Raw genomic sequence first — 15,323 nt, 5'->3', positions numbered from 1 at the left:
GGGATTGTATTAATATTTCCACTAAAGTTTAAAGAGACCCTTTGGACCAAATGATTACAGTAAAAACCTTCAGTCCATTCAGACTTTCACCACTAGAGGGAGACAGAGACTCACAATCAGTTTGTACTCAACAAGACCAGAGGCATGTGTTTCAGTCAGATCGTGTGTGTGTGTGTGTGTGTTTGTGTTTGTTACTTTTTTAGGTCCTTCCTTCTTGCATGAATACTGACCTTGTCAGGACCAGTAGTCCTCTTGGGGTCCAAAACCTGGTCCTAATGAGGCGAACCTTAATTTCTGAGGCCCTGGTTAAGGTCAGGGTTAATGTGTGACTTGTGGTTAAGTTAAGGTTATGGTTAGGCATGAATTGGTCATGGTTAAGGATGGGAAATGTTTCAGTTAGGTTGTCCACAATGCATGGAAGACAATTCAAAGTCCTAATAAGGATAGCTGAGCAAACATGTGTGTTTTGTGTGTATTTGTTTGTGTGTGTGCGTGTGTGCGTGTGTGCGCGTGTCTGTGCGTGCGTGCGTGCGTGCGTGTTTGCACATTCTCAAACAGGTTTGGTACTTGGCTCTCTGGTTAAAATAGCCCAGCATTTGCTCGAGTCACATGTGGGAGTCCATGCTAGTTTTAGAAGGTCCAGATAAAGTAGGTAGATAGCTAAAATAACTACAGATGTTCTCACAAAGACAACCATAACAATCAGACAGATCAGGCTTGTAGGAGTCTTTTCTTAAAGAAACAGGCCTGGTTGAGATACTGTATGTAACTAAATCAACTTCTGTGAGATCTATTGCATCTGCATGTGACCAGTTGCTGGTATTGAGCCTCGCTCAATTTCTTCAGGAGCGTCCATTACCCTCATATACATACAGAATAATGACATGTTGGGCAAGTTAGAGGCAGGATATCTCAATGTAACTGACTGTAAATCTGATTTACATAAATGTCTGTCTGTCTGTCTGTATGTGGAACGCATATCTTACAAACTGCTCATGGTATTGGCTTTACACTTGGCATCTTATAGGCCCAGGGAAGTGCAGTGTGCAAAATATTGACAGTGAAATCTTCATTGGAGATAAACCAGGTAGGATGAACGCAACGATTTCTAACTTCACTCTACACCATAGACTGTTAATAAATAGCTCTGCACACAATGTCCAGCACACAAACAATAAATAAAGTAACCGTGTATTGTAGGACTTCTTGAGGAGGACTTCATAATTACAAGGAATACATCTGAAGTAGCTCCTGAGCACAAAAGGTTCAGTGTGTAAGATTTAAGTTAAAGAGATCTATTGGCAGAAGTTGAATATGAAATAATCCTAGCGATGTTTTTACTAGTGTGTTTCATCTAAATTGTACGAATTGTGGTTTTCATTACCCTAGAATGGGCCCTTTATATTTAAATACTTTATATTGACATCGGGAGCGGGTCCTCTCTGTGGAGGCTGCCATTTAATTTTTTTACTGTAGTCCAAACTGGACAAACTAAACATGTTTTGAGTTTTTATGACAACTGAAGTCTACCACAGGTTCTCTTTCATGTTTGAAGGAGGAGGGTGAGATGAGGGGTCTTCAGCTGCAACATAAAACCTTATCCTTAGGTGTCACTAAATTCTAAACACTGAACCTTTAACACAGGTCAAGCTAACAGGCATGTTTATAATGGGCACTGCCCTGTTAAAAAAAAAGAAAGTAAAATAGCAAATAAATAGTCAATTAGTCAATTTAGTCAGCAGAAAGCAAAAAAAAAAGAGCTATCGTTAATAAGTTTTAAATAAACCACTAATGTTTCGCCGCAGAACTACGTGTCCCATGATGCCCCGCGCGGTCAAGATGAGCAAATGGAACACGGAGCGGAGCAGCCGCGGTGACAGCTGAGTTTACTGAGAGACCCTAAAGCGACCACGGACACACTCAGGTGAAACAAAACATGTGAGTTTAACCTCGTCTCCTCCTTTCTCCTCTCGTTTTGATTCACACACAGTTCTGCGGTCGACATGTTTGTTTTTTTTAACAGAACAAACGTGGTGAATTTCCACAGCGCTCCAGCAGCAGCAGCAGCAGCAGGGTGGGATTTCCCTCTGAGGTCGGAAGTGCTGATGACACGATTCTTGTTGTTTATTTAACATCTTACAAGCACGGACTTTCTGACTAATACAACACAAGTCAACCACATTTCACCCACAGCTCCGTGCTCATACGTGCACGGAGCTGCTGCTGATTGTTTACAACGTGTTGTTTTAGCTGCCTTAGTAGCTAGCAAGTTTATGTGGGCTCTTCCCGGTCTAGCTAACTGTTTTATTTCTTTGATAATAAAGTAATAGCTGCTGTCTTATTGTGAAACTTATGCACGGCAAGTTTATTAGTACAAGACAATCCAAAGTGCTTTACAAGGCATCATGGCACATTGTAAAATCAACTTCAGGCGATACAAAGAAATGAGCATTTAAAAAGAAATTGAAAAGATAGTATAATAAAAACAAAAATATACTTTATAGAATACCCTTCAAAACACACTTAGAAAGTGCTTTATGATAAAAAAAAATGGAAAGTTGAAGGCCAACAATAGGAAATAGTTAAAGAGCAAACGATTTAAAAGCAATTTGTGGATCACACAGCAATAGAGAAGATATACAGATGATAAACGAGTAAAAACAAGATCAAATAAAACGTTATAAAATGATTAAAATAGAGAGTACGATCAGAACTAGGAGAAAAAAGAAATAAAATAGTGAAGAAATAGAAATGAGTAATTATTTGATTTAATAAAAACGCTTAGGTAAATAGGAAAGTGGTTCAGCATTGATTTAAAAGAACTAAGAGTTGCAGCAGACCTGCAGTTCTTTGGGAGCTTGTTCCACTTGTGCAGCATTAAAACTGAACGCTGCCTCTCCAGCTGTCAGGGCTTCTCCATATGAGTTTTGAATCTCAGTTTACAGCAGAACGAACATCTCATTACATCTTCAGACCCTCCTCCTGTCACAAACACTGGCGACTCCTCTATTATTGAGAGTCACCTGCTCATTGTTCTTCATCCTGCTGTAACAATAGCCGGTGTATATATACACCTTCATATACACTGTAGAGTCAGACAGCACAGACTGACAGAAGGTGCACCCTCTCTGAATGCACACGGGTTACTGTAAGCTGCAGGGTAATGAATGGGACCTTTGTGTGTAAACAACTGCACATTATTCACTGTGTGTTCTACATAGTTGGTCGAGATTGACATGCAGAGGCACACCTCTAACCCAAATGCAATCTGAAAATAAGTGTGTATTTAGTAAATTGAAGTTATGAGTTGAAAAACTCTAACTTTAATATCCCTGTAGATAATATAAAAAATATACTTTCTTTCACTTGTTCTTTCCCTCCTCGCTTAACATGTTTTTAAATGACGCAATGTTTAAGACCATCTAATTCTGGTTGAGCACAAACAATCCATCTATCCATTGTCTGTACTGCGTATCCTGTATGGGTCAAAGGGGGCTGGAGCCAATCCCAGCTGGCGAGAGGAAGGTACACCCAAACAGCTCATCAGCGAATAACATAAACAAATAAATAGAACATAAATACAGAAAAACATAAATTAATCATTCATTAACTGTAATCGAGGTAAAAGTTTGAAATACACTTGATATTGATTAAAGGTCATATCGCCCAGCCCTGCTCAGACAATTTATTTTATCCACAGCAAAGTAAAATCTAGTTTCAGTTCACAAAGTTTGTTTTCATGTTTATGTAATCCTACTACATTGTTTCTTCAGTTTGGTCTTCAATAGTAATTTTTGCCTGGGTAGAAAAATTATGAAAAGGTACATCAGTTTCTTCTCAGAGACTGAAAAACAAAACCAGGCGCTGTATGAAAAGATTTAATAGCTGACTCAGTTGCTCCAAACAGTTAAAGGTTATGCTGATAAATAATTCTCTGTTCTTTTAATGAGTTTACAGAGTGTAGGGGGTTGTCAAAGCACAGATTCAGCTCAGAGAGTTCAGCAAAGCGGAGGAATGTGAAGTTCCTCACTTTTTGGAAAACATCTTGTGTGATGTAACTGAATATTTTAGCTGTTTGCTGTGAAGTCATGGCTGTATCAGGTTTCATGTTAATAACCAAACAGTTTCTATTTTAGAACAAGTGGTAGATCCTTAAGAAACCACAATTCCCTTTTTTGGTGAACATGCAAAAGACGTAAAATCACAGCGTAAACATGCAGATCAGTCAGTCGTTGTTCAAGGTGTTAAATGATCAAATGGTCTTATAGCACGATGGCTACGCTGCAATATAAACACATGCTTTGGAAGTATTATCAGCATTTGTGCTTGTTCATTGTGTTTATATGTTTCTCTTTATTGTTTCTGTCATGTTGTTTTGACTGAAGCAATACTGTGTTTTTTTGTCCTCAGCATTGTCATTAGTTGGGACAGGGTAGACACTGAGGAATCTTTAAGCATACAACACATCCATAGAGGATTTTTTTTCTCACTTTCTTAAACATTGAGAGATAGATTGTTGTTTAATGTTATTTTTTTCCAAGTGTCGTCTTTCAGTGTGAGAGCAGGACTTACTGATTTCTCGTTCAGATCCTTGCACTCAAATAGTCCCCGCTAGTGCTTAGATTTGCTCTGCTTGTGCTCAAACTATTAGTTAGAAAAAGACCCATAGTTTTCAACATCGTCACAGATTTTCCAGGGAATAATTGATGGATCTTGATGGAAAAAAATCAGGCACAGTTAGGGGGCTGGTATCTATGAATGTGAGCAATTTGGTGCAGCTTGGTTGAATTAAATGATACCGTTGGTCCTTGGTGGAGGTATGTGCTCTACTTAGGGCCCTAGTTTGTTTTATACAGACACTCTACCTCAGATGTGTAAACGGTTTTGCTGGTTGTCAGGTTTTTGTCATTCTCTGCTCATAAAGTAGAGTTTACAACCACAATCTTCACTCGGGAGCAAAAACCAGTCTTTCAACTCAACAGAAATAACAATGTGACATTAATCATGGTAATTATTTATATCAACTGATGTGAGCATTTTGTATCTTTATATAATTTAAACCACATCATCCAGCCCTATATAGACCACTGTCTTTTCTCACTTTTAGGTCACTTATCTGTCCATTGTGACTCAGGCACCATAGACCACCACGCCTTTTCTTCGCATGTCCCTCCTCCTCCTCTCTCATTCCTCCTTCCGCTCCACCTCCACCCCGCCTCACTGTTGCTCTCTCTCTCTCTCTCTCTCTCTCTCTCTCTCTCTCTCTCTCTCTCTCTCTCTCTCTCTCTCTCTCTCTCTCTCTCTCTCTCTCTCTCTCAGGACACACTCGGGACGGGACAGGACAGAAGCCGGCCGGTAAAGCAGCACTAGCGGCAGAGATCATTTGATTTAATGGGTGTACACTGAACAAGACAGTTCCCTCTCCTGCACAGATCATCACATGCTAACTGCTGCAGCGTCACAGTAAGTAAGTCTCTTTCAGCTTTTGAATCAGTTTTATAGCTGCTGGGCTTGTCCAGTGTTATTAGCATTTTAGCATGATCTCTGTGTGTCTGCTGCTGAACTCTATCTGTGTTGATTAGCTTGGTCCAGAACAGAAGCTTTTACCGGTTAATTTTTCTGCCTAATTGTGGACAGAAACATAGAGAATGAATGCATGATTTACAACAATATATTATCCCTGAAGTCCCCTGATTATGTTTGTATGAGTTGAATCAATCATTTTTTTAATTTGCTTTAGGCTCTTTGTACTTTTGAACCAGCCCTGCTGATTAGATGTCCTGAGGAGATTTCTTGGTTCGGACTCTCTGAGGTCTTAAGTTTGTCTCTGAACTGTCAGGTGGGACAATGTGTGGGAGACTTCCTGTTTTATTTTCTCTGCTGCTGTTTTGACATTGAGCTGTTCCTGAACACGACACTACACAACAGAGTGCCTAGCACCAAATTCATTAGAAAAGTTGTACAACAGTACTATGATATAAAACACTGACATGCTTGGTAGTTCATGCTGTAATCGTCAACGCAGCTGACTCAAGAGTTTTTTCTATAGAAGTCTTTTGAATTAAAATAAACATTTACATAACGGATGAGAGCGAGAAATAGATCTGCCACTAAATATGCACATGCTAAACAATGATTTCCCCGTTTCATTAAGTTGAGAATAGCCCTTATGTGCATGCATAAATCTGTTAGTCTGTGTGTCTCCAAGACACAGTAAATAAATGCATCTGATCTTGTGTGCACTTCAGGCAGTTAATGCTATATGTGGTTTATATTTGAGTTCTTCTAGTTTATTTCTTCCAGATTTTAGTAACACATTTAGAAGCTATGTTGTGGTTAAGTTCTCAAACTCGGGAACAACATCTGATTTAACAGACAACTTGGTTGCTACTCAAAGATTAGGTCAGAGTCAAAATAAACACTAGGTAGCCTTAAGTCCACTGCCTGCTTGTGAGTCTGTTGGTTTACTGTAGTATGAATGGAGTGAATATTCTTTAAAACCCCAAAAGTCCTGCTTTAGGTCTAACTGGGGACACAAGAGCAATTTGATATTACTGATGGGACTGTGCAGAATCATTTATTTTAACCTTGACGCTTGATCTCACAGTCTGTTTTAGAGGTCATGGTAGTCAGTAACTTAGCAAACTGACTCTGTGTTGCACACTTGCATAATATTTAACTCTTGACTACGACACGTTATTCCCTCATAGATCTGCAAGGTGATTCCTTTGGGAAGTTTTATGTGTTCCTTTATAAGCTCTTTAAGCTAATTTATGTGACTGCGTTTTGAGAGAACAGAGCAGATTGTTCCTTCAGAGAGTGAGTGATAGTTATTTGACTTTATGTGACCACTTTCTTTTCATGCGGAGTTGCTGTCCAGATTTAGATCTCCCAGTTGTCAGGGTGACATTCTTGCTCTGATTAAGGTCTCACTCCTTTAACTCCTGTTCCTCTATGTCTGTCCTATTAGTTCTCCTCCGACTCACGTGAACACCATACCCATGTATACGGTTAATCTCAAATTGGACAACTGATTATTTGATTGACACATACAAATGTGAGTGGCTTTATCGCTTTTCATATTCATGTCAACAATATTCTTGTCGGATTTTGTACCATTGGTCAGACAAAACAAGCAATTTTAAGATTCTTTTTTATTCTTATCATTTTATTTTTCACTTTTTCTGTTATCTTATAGAGGACTAATTGATAAATTTAAAAACATGACAGACAGATTCATCAGTTTGTAATCATTATTCATTTTATTATTAATCCTTGCAGTCGTATTCCTTCCTGCCATTTTCTAAGTGTTCATGTAAGCTTCAGTATCTTTCAGTCCCTTTCCAGCACCTTTCCAGAGCTCTTTAATGTGGCAAACTTCAATATTTGTTTAGTATCTGGCATCACATCCTGCCTTTTGTCATGGTTTGGGTTTTGTGTTTGCATTGTGCAGACCTCTGCCTGATATGAAACATTTTATAATTAAAATTATAAAACCTATCCGCACAGATACAATTTTAAGAAAGACTATGTTGGCAAGAAGACGCCAGGCTTTCCTGACTGCTGTTGAATGAGATTGAAACTCCCAGATCTCACCTTTATATCTCAGGTCTCTTTTATGATAACAATATGACTCATATAATTGACCTGTTATAGGAACCTGGTCAGGTTGTTAATTTTTAACCAAACCTTTCTCCTAATTCACCATTACGGGGGAGTCAGGTAGTTCAGAACAACTGTCGTTTGCATCATCGAGAAGAGTGTGACAGCAGCATGGAGCTGGTTAGTTGATGTTGAGGCTGTAGCTTTTAATACAAGAGGTAGTCATTCAAAGTTGGTGATTTATAACTTAACCTCTTTATGTTTTCTTTCTTAAAATTTTACAAGCCGCGTTTATTTTTTTAAATGGAGTAAAAAAATCTATCAGTTGAATAAAGAACTGTAACCTGAGCACTGAGCAGTAGAGTACTGCATTAGTTGGTATTACAGAACGACACGCATTACCTCTCAAACATCCTATTGCAGTTATATTGGTCCATAAATGTCTTATGATGCTGTGTGTGTGTGACTTGGTCTGCTGAGATCGTGACCTGATGCACGTCTGCTTATCTCTGTACTACAACACAATGATGCACTGTTGGGTCATGTCGTCCTCTCAGCTGGTTAGGTTCAAATATCTATTTCCAGCCTGGTCTTCTGAACTTGGTGTTTTACACAGAACTATTGAACGTGGCAAATTATTTCAAATAATGAGGTAAATGCATGTTGCTTGTTTCCCCAAAACAGTCTATTTGAGTTGTATTATGCATGAATTTAAAGGTAGGATTGGTAAGTTGTTTCTAAAACTATTTTCATACTATTTGTTTAAATCCTCCTCACGTCCCGATAGCCGTCAGTGAATAAAATGATGAGGAACAAAAGCAGCTGTATGTGGCCCTTGCAGGACTGTAATAAACACGAACAATCATTTCAGTGAGTTGGAATAAAAAGATTGGCTGGCGTACCTGTCTGTCACTATACCTGCCTGCCTGCGAGCACCCTGCCTGGGCTCTCTCTGCACGTGACAGGAGTCTACAGCTGAAGAGGCGTACACCGCTGATGCAGAGACGAGTCAGAAGTTAGCGAGCGAGTCACGGACAAGTCGGCTTCAGTTGTCTGTCAGTACATGTTCATGGGATTTGGGATGTAGCTTTGATGAGAGGGCCGATGAGACGGGGTTGGATGTATCGGTTTCTTATTTTCAAAGTGTAGCCTGCTTTTGCTAGCTTTTCCAGGATTACCAACCTTAGCTTTAATGTACTCCAGCATAAGAATAAACTGTGCAGGTTTACTAAACAGTTGTTTGGTGACAACAGAATAAAAATGTTAGCTTCAATATTTTCTGACAGCAGATGTTTTCCACTTCTGTCTGCATTTAACTGCATTCCAAACACATACAGCTATTACCATTGTCATGTAAAGAATTGTTGTACAGATTGTCATTGAAAGACTTAATCCACTGTTATGTCACACAGTAAAAGTAAGTAATGTGCGTAATATTTACCTCTTTACTGTAAATTTTGCTGCAGATGTATGTGCCATGCATTCTGGATCAAATTCAAGCCTCTAAAGCTCAAATGACATTAAATCGTTGAATGAGGCAATCACCCAGATCTTGTGTCCTTTATTCTCTCGTACCTTGAAGGCATCTGAGGTGTAATGCTAGAGTTAAGTAGGCCTCATATTCAAAGTAGAATCAGAGCAGTTTCTATTCAACATTGTTAACTTTCCTGTTATATTAATAACCTTGGACATCAGATGCACCCCTCTAAGTATGATATGAAAACAATCTCCTACTGCCTGCTCACATAGCCTGAGGTGATCCCAATAAGTGTTTTACTTTCCTCCTCATTCCCTGTAACTAATGATACCAAAGATACTGGTAGTTAGACTTGTTCATTAAAACAAAGGACATGCTGAACACCAAATATTTATTTGATGAGTGAAATGTTAATGTTTAAAAAAAAAGCATTATTGCAATTAAATGATCTTGCACTGACTCACTTATCTCTTACCTTGTTAGCTCATGTCAAACTGCATGAACTGAGCAGCTTATTATTCTGCCATGACTTGAGTGCAGTCAAACTTGTGGAGGACGACAAAGTTTAAAACGAGTCCTGAAAGAAGAGAGAAAAGGAGAAAAGGTACAGTATATAGTGACTAGTGAATATTCTATAAAATTGACATTATACATATTACTTTACTCAAAATGTCTGACTTTGCAAACAATATATTCCATTCATGCTTTTGTGGAAGGAAAATGCACCTTAAGTTGTGTTGAACATCAAGTGCTAAGCTTTACGAGTAAAAAACTGCTTCACACTTGGTATGCGTATTTTTAACGGCCCAAGAAGTGCAGTGTCGACTTTGGTGCGATTTGAAAACGCAATACGTTCACTGTTAATAAACTCTGAACAAACGTAGCCAGCACGCTGCAGCAGTGGCGGCTGGGACTCGTCAATGCAAGTGATGTTATCGGTCACGACAACAGCATGTTTATGACAATGGCAACAAGAACTGATTCTCCAGTCTGGGGTTCTGAACACTGAGTCTAGCTTCATTGAACTTTGAATAAACAGGTGAACAGCTCTTTGTGCAGCTGCTCCAGGGTTCTGTGGACTGAGTCCTGGAGTCGGCCTTTACTTGCTCAATCACTGCAGGTCACTTTTACAGTTTCAGAAAGGAAGCTGCAATCGGCATCACCATAGTCCAATAAACACTGCACTAGTCTTAACATATAGCAACTAGTGGCAGAAGAGCTAAAAATGATCTATAACTGAAGAAAAAAATTACTTTTTGCCTACATACAAACATACATTTAACTTGCCAGTTTAATAGAAGTGCTCCACTATGAGAAATATGTCTGTTAACTTTGAAAAGCATTTGCTAAATGGATCTCAGAGTTAATGGACTGTAGTTCCAAGTTTTTAAATTTAGATTTATAGTATTGAGCATGAGTCTTAATTTTCTGATATCTGAGGCTGTAATTTCCTGATATCTCTATAGGTTCAAGATAACTAACTCTGCTTCAGAGGATAATTTGGACTTTGCTGCTTGAATTAACTACTTAGAGGTTTTATTGTTTTCTGAGCAGCTACACTCTCACTGCCTTTGTCTTGCAGTAGGTCACTCATTCAATCTGTCACTTACAGACTGAATAAAAAGTGTTAACAGTATCCTTGATCCCATTCATTCCTAAGTACTAGTACGCAGGTTTCAAATGCTCCCCTCCTTCAACCCCTTTAGAGCAGGGGTCTTCTGTCCCTCCCTCGTTCCCCTCCCGCCCTCCATCTCACTTTCACTCCTGTGTGCCTCTGCTCACGTACACACCCTCCTGGAAGCACATTATTTGCACGGAGTACCAACGTAGAGCTTTTCAAACACCCTTTACCTCTGTAGAGTTCAGCTCAGATCCAGTCCAGGCTCCAAGGTCCGAGGCATGCAGGGTTTTTCTGCTTTGCGGTTTCAGTTCAGACGTGACTTCAAGCCAGTAGCAAACATGAAGCATCAGCTTTTCTCACTGTGATTATTTTTGTTACTGTCAGGTTGATTCTGGTTACAGTAAACTCTCAAAAATCCCTGATGGCATTTTAAATCTCTTTTGACCGTCTCTTCTGTTGCTGTGTCTGAATGCGGATGTGCACTAATCCACTGTGCAGCCCCATTATGTTCTGTATGAATGATGCTGTGGCTGATTACTCAGCTGACAGTTTGGGTTTTTTCCCCTCTGGCATCCTGCCCAGCACAGTAAAAAGACAAGAATACAAAGGAGGGGGAGAGGGCTAATAACCGTGTCCCCTGGTGTCACCCCTAAGTGGCTGACAGGGTCTCGCTCGGTTGCATGGCTAACTAACCAACTGTGTGTTTCACTAACTGCTAAATTAGACATGACAGGGTGTTAATGTGAAAAGCTTGGACATGCCTGTTTTTTTTTTCTTCCATGAGTGGATAGCTTTTGTTTTGTATGCATGATAAATTAATAGATTATGCAGAGTGTCTATGGGATGTAGGCAAGTGGGAACATTTACTCTTTACTCACCCCATGCATACTGTAGATTTACTGCCACTCATGGGCCGTGTGAAGGGGGTGAATATAAAAGCTGGAGTGCATGTGTGGCTGCAGTGCGGAGTCATCTGGAGGATGCATGGTGAAGTGCTGGCTGCAAACCAAAACACTCAGCTGATTGGATGGACTGTGCTGTGAAGGATGAAGGGAACAGAAAGGGGCCTCTGGTGGTGGTAGTGGGGGCATTATTTCATGGGTTATCAGGTGGGTGTGTTGTGATGTGTACACAGCTGCAGTCTTTAGCGGTGTGTGTCATGTGCATTTGTGGTCTGGGCTTATCATGGCCGTCTAGTAGCTGTTGCTTTAATTGGGACTAACTCTATGCCCTCTGGCCTGCTTGTTTTATAACTGCAATAACTGGTTGGAGGTATCAAGTGTCCTTTTCTTACCAGCCAAGGTAAGGCATGAAGCCTTTATGACAAACGCATTATTCCAACAATAATACGTGCTTATTTGAGCTGTGGGAGACTGTCTTTATTATCTATAAACAAAACAGATACACTAGTTGTTATTATTAAAATAATGCAGGCTAAAATCTTTGTCATGAATGTTCCTCTGAAAAATGTCCTGCCTGAAAATGCATGTTTTGTTTTAATGCTTGTTGTGTACTATTGTATATTACCACATTTAATGACTAACAACACGGTTCATATTTTTCATAGAAACTAAAATTAAAAAAACACACTTTTAAAAAAACTTATATGCTCTTTGCAAGACAAGACACAATATTATGCAGTAACAAAACCGAGAGTGTGTGTTTTCTATATAAATTATTATTATGATATTGAGTATGATTATGAGTATGGCTTTACTACTACTACTACTACTACTACTACTAATAATAATAATAATACTACTTTGTCAATTATGTCCAACACTGCTGAATTAGTCACAGACCTGTGCAAATATTTAGTAACATTTGCTTTCTACTGCTTAATATAACACAAATTCTTGTTGGCCTTAGCTGTTAGCGGTTCTGTGTGTGGTTCACTGAGCATGTACCAGCTCTTGCTCTGTATAGGAGTGTTACAGTTATGCTGAGGAACCTGATCTGCGTGTAGCTTCGGGCTGTAACTTTATCTTTGTGACCTTGAAACACAGACAGGGGTCCAGGCCCTGCTTTGTCTTCTAGTCAAAGAGTCTTTGGTCAAACAAAAGGTTTGATATTGGGAGAGTGTGGATCTTTTGAAAAATAAATGAATCTTATTTTGTTACAAAATTAGATGTATTAGGAACCATGGTAAAGGTAACAAGTTCAGTGTTAAATGTGTTAATTCTCTCACACACACACGCACACATAACATGACTGTATGGAGTTTCTGTTTCATAAAATGATGAAATGACACTTTATCATTAAGTTTTGTCACAGATATACAAGGCCTGCACAGATATTTTTTAGATAGAAAAATCACTGTAGGAACCAGTTCAATTTCCATATCAGGTGAGGCTGTAATATTAATTGTTATATAGTTTGTTTCTGACCAGTTATTTATATATTACATTGTAATATAACTTTCGTTATATTCATAAAGAGTAAAAGTCAAGCATTGCGTCAGTTTCTAATTTTATGTGTTTATTTGCTGAAAATCTGAAATATAGAAATCTGTCCTCACATCAAATTAAAGTAGTTGAAGACAGTAAGATTCAGCAAGATCATTGTATTACTACTACACTATCACTGCATTACAGACTTTCCTGCTCACAGATCCTTTAATATGTTATTGTTTCCTGTCTTTTTCCTTCTGTCTCTTCCTCTTTCTCTCTCTAGTCATACTCTCCAACGAGTTTGAGCCTGATGCCCTGAGAGCCTTTCTTATCTCCCTGAGCCACCAGGGGGCCTCAGTCCCACAGTGGCACAGCTGTAGCCTTCAGTTTGTCTTCATCCTGAACCCTCCGGCCCCAGTCAAGCTGTCCCACCCTGCCTCCTCTCCATCCTCTTCTTCTCCTCCCTCCTGGCCCCCACAGGCCCCCCTGGACTCCCAGTCAGCCATCTCCCTCTATGAGGGGAGGGGGGACGCGGCAGTGTCTCTGGATGTGGACCCCCAGCCTCTTGAGCTTACTTCACAAGAGAACCTCAGGGACCTGGGACCACGGCCCTGTCATGATGTGTCAACTTTAACAGGTAGGTCCCACCTTGAATAATCTTAGACATGTGGCTCGATTGATTTACAATTGAAAACTAGATGCTGGTTCCTACATTAATCAGCAGAGGGCAGTGTGTCACTGTAGATGACAAGCATGTTTACTAATGGTTTTCTAAGTGCTGCTGACTTTCTGTGTTTTTCTTTCCTTATCCACAAACCCACACACACACTCAAACAACGAACCCCCCCCTCGCTCAGACCTTTGTTCCAACCTACCTGAGCTGGAGATAGTGAGCCTGTTATCAGAGGCTCAGCCCAATTACACTCTGCGAGCAGACAGCGTGTTTGGGTACGACAATGACGACTGGCTGCACACACCCCTGCTGCCACCAGAGGTCGTTCTGGGACTCACTCACGACCAGATCGGAGAGACGCTCAAGTACTTCAGTGAGTATTGTTTCATTTGCACATTAGGTGCTGTATTGATTGACCTTATTATGAAATGTTAAATGTGTCACTATTGACTTTTGCATTTAATCATTACACCTTACATCAGAGTAAATAAACAGTCATTTCCCTGCAGCTTCATGTGCAGCTCAGTTTTTTTATATTTTAAATATTGAGTATGGATGAATCCCACTTTATGTTATCCTCTAAAAATATACAGACTGTAACTCCTTGTCATATTTATCAATATAAATTTTAGAGGTAGCAACACAAGCTATATATCTTTACAAGAAAGTAAATATGATAATGTAGGGATTATCCCAATAGTTCACCACCTTAGTGATAATTTATAAGTTAAGTTGAAAGGTTTGTTGAAAGTTAATACGTTACTTTGGCCAATAAAATGTGAGATGGCAGCTTTTTATGATTGAACAAATTTCAAATTAAGGTAAGAAGACAAATTAGATCTTTGTCTTTACAGATGGATCAAAACAATTGCTAAGCGTTTTTGAACTTACAAAACCACAACAAATACCTACATATACAAATACAGTATTTCTAACTAGTGAAACACTGTTTGCATTGTATTTAAGAAAGAGATTTTTGCTAATAGTCACGGGACTGTTTTTGATAATGACCTCCATGACCAATTCCGGTGTAGAAATTCTCACTGCATGTGTTTTCTCTTTGTGTTCTGAAACCGAGATGAAATTGTGAGACAAACAGGATGACAGAACCACAATACCCCAACCAACCCCAAAATATCACAATGATTGGTCTCTTTAAAGTTAGGGCAAGATACATGAGTTGTAAACATTGTATGTTATAGTCTTCCTGCTGCATGTGTTGCATTTGGTCAAACTAAGATGGAGTGACGCCAGCTTGGCAAGTTCAATTTGATCAAGATGGATAATAATAATAATAATAATTTTGTAATACTAAATTCCGAGCCGTCTTTTCCTTAATGTTTGTGCTCTCTCTCCTGTATGTGTTCTGTAGTTAGAGAGTCCTCCCCTCTCCTCAGCCACATTTGTGAGTCACAGATGTCAAATGTCAGCAAGCCGATTAACCTGGCGTCTCTTGGCTTCCTTAACAGTTTCCACTGTAGCTCCACAGATGGCTCATCCTAGTGGCCACTTTGACATCACATTGACACTGTTGGCATATCTGTTGCCGCAGCAACACCG

General features: G+C 39.4%; 1 long non-coding RNA gene across 3 annotated transcripts; it reads left to right on the top strand.

The window, feature by feature from the left end:
• The first annotated feature begins 1,005 nt into the window (after positions 1–1,005).
• On the top strand, positions 1,006–13,512 carry LOC118100835. Of its 3 annotated transcripts, XR_004694479.2 has the most exons (5): positions 1,006–1,087; positions 1,806–1,938; positions 2,024–2,092; positions 5,320–5,463; positions 13,374–13,512. It is a non-coding gene; the product is annotated as an uncharacterized LOC118100835 (long non-coding RNA). The 3 variants fall into 3 exon arrangements; XR_004694480.2 differs by lacking the exon at positions 1,006–1,087 and having other exon boundaries at positions 1,706–1,938; positions 5,320–5,467; positions 13,374–13,509; XR_007034861.1 differs by lacking the exons at positions 1,006–1,087; positions 2,024–2,092 and having other exon boundaries at positions 1,792–1,938.
• The last annotated feature ends 1,811 nt before the right edge of the window (positions 13,513–15,323 follow it).

The sequence above is a fragment of the Hippoglossus stenolepis genome, chromosome 2, assembly GCF_022539355.2.
Source record: "Hippoglossus stenolepis isolate QCI-W04-F060 chromosome 2, HSTE1.2, whole genome shotgun sequence".
Classification (NCBI taxonomy): domain Eukaryota; kingdom Metazoa; phylum Chordata; class Actinopteri; order Pleuronectiformes; family Pleuronectidae; genus Hippoglossus; species Hippoglossus stenolepis.
This window is presented reverse-complemented; position numbering and strand designations above follow the sequence as displayed.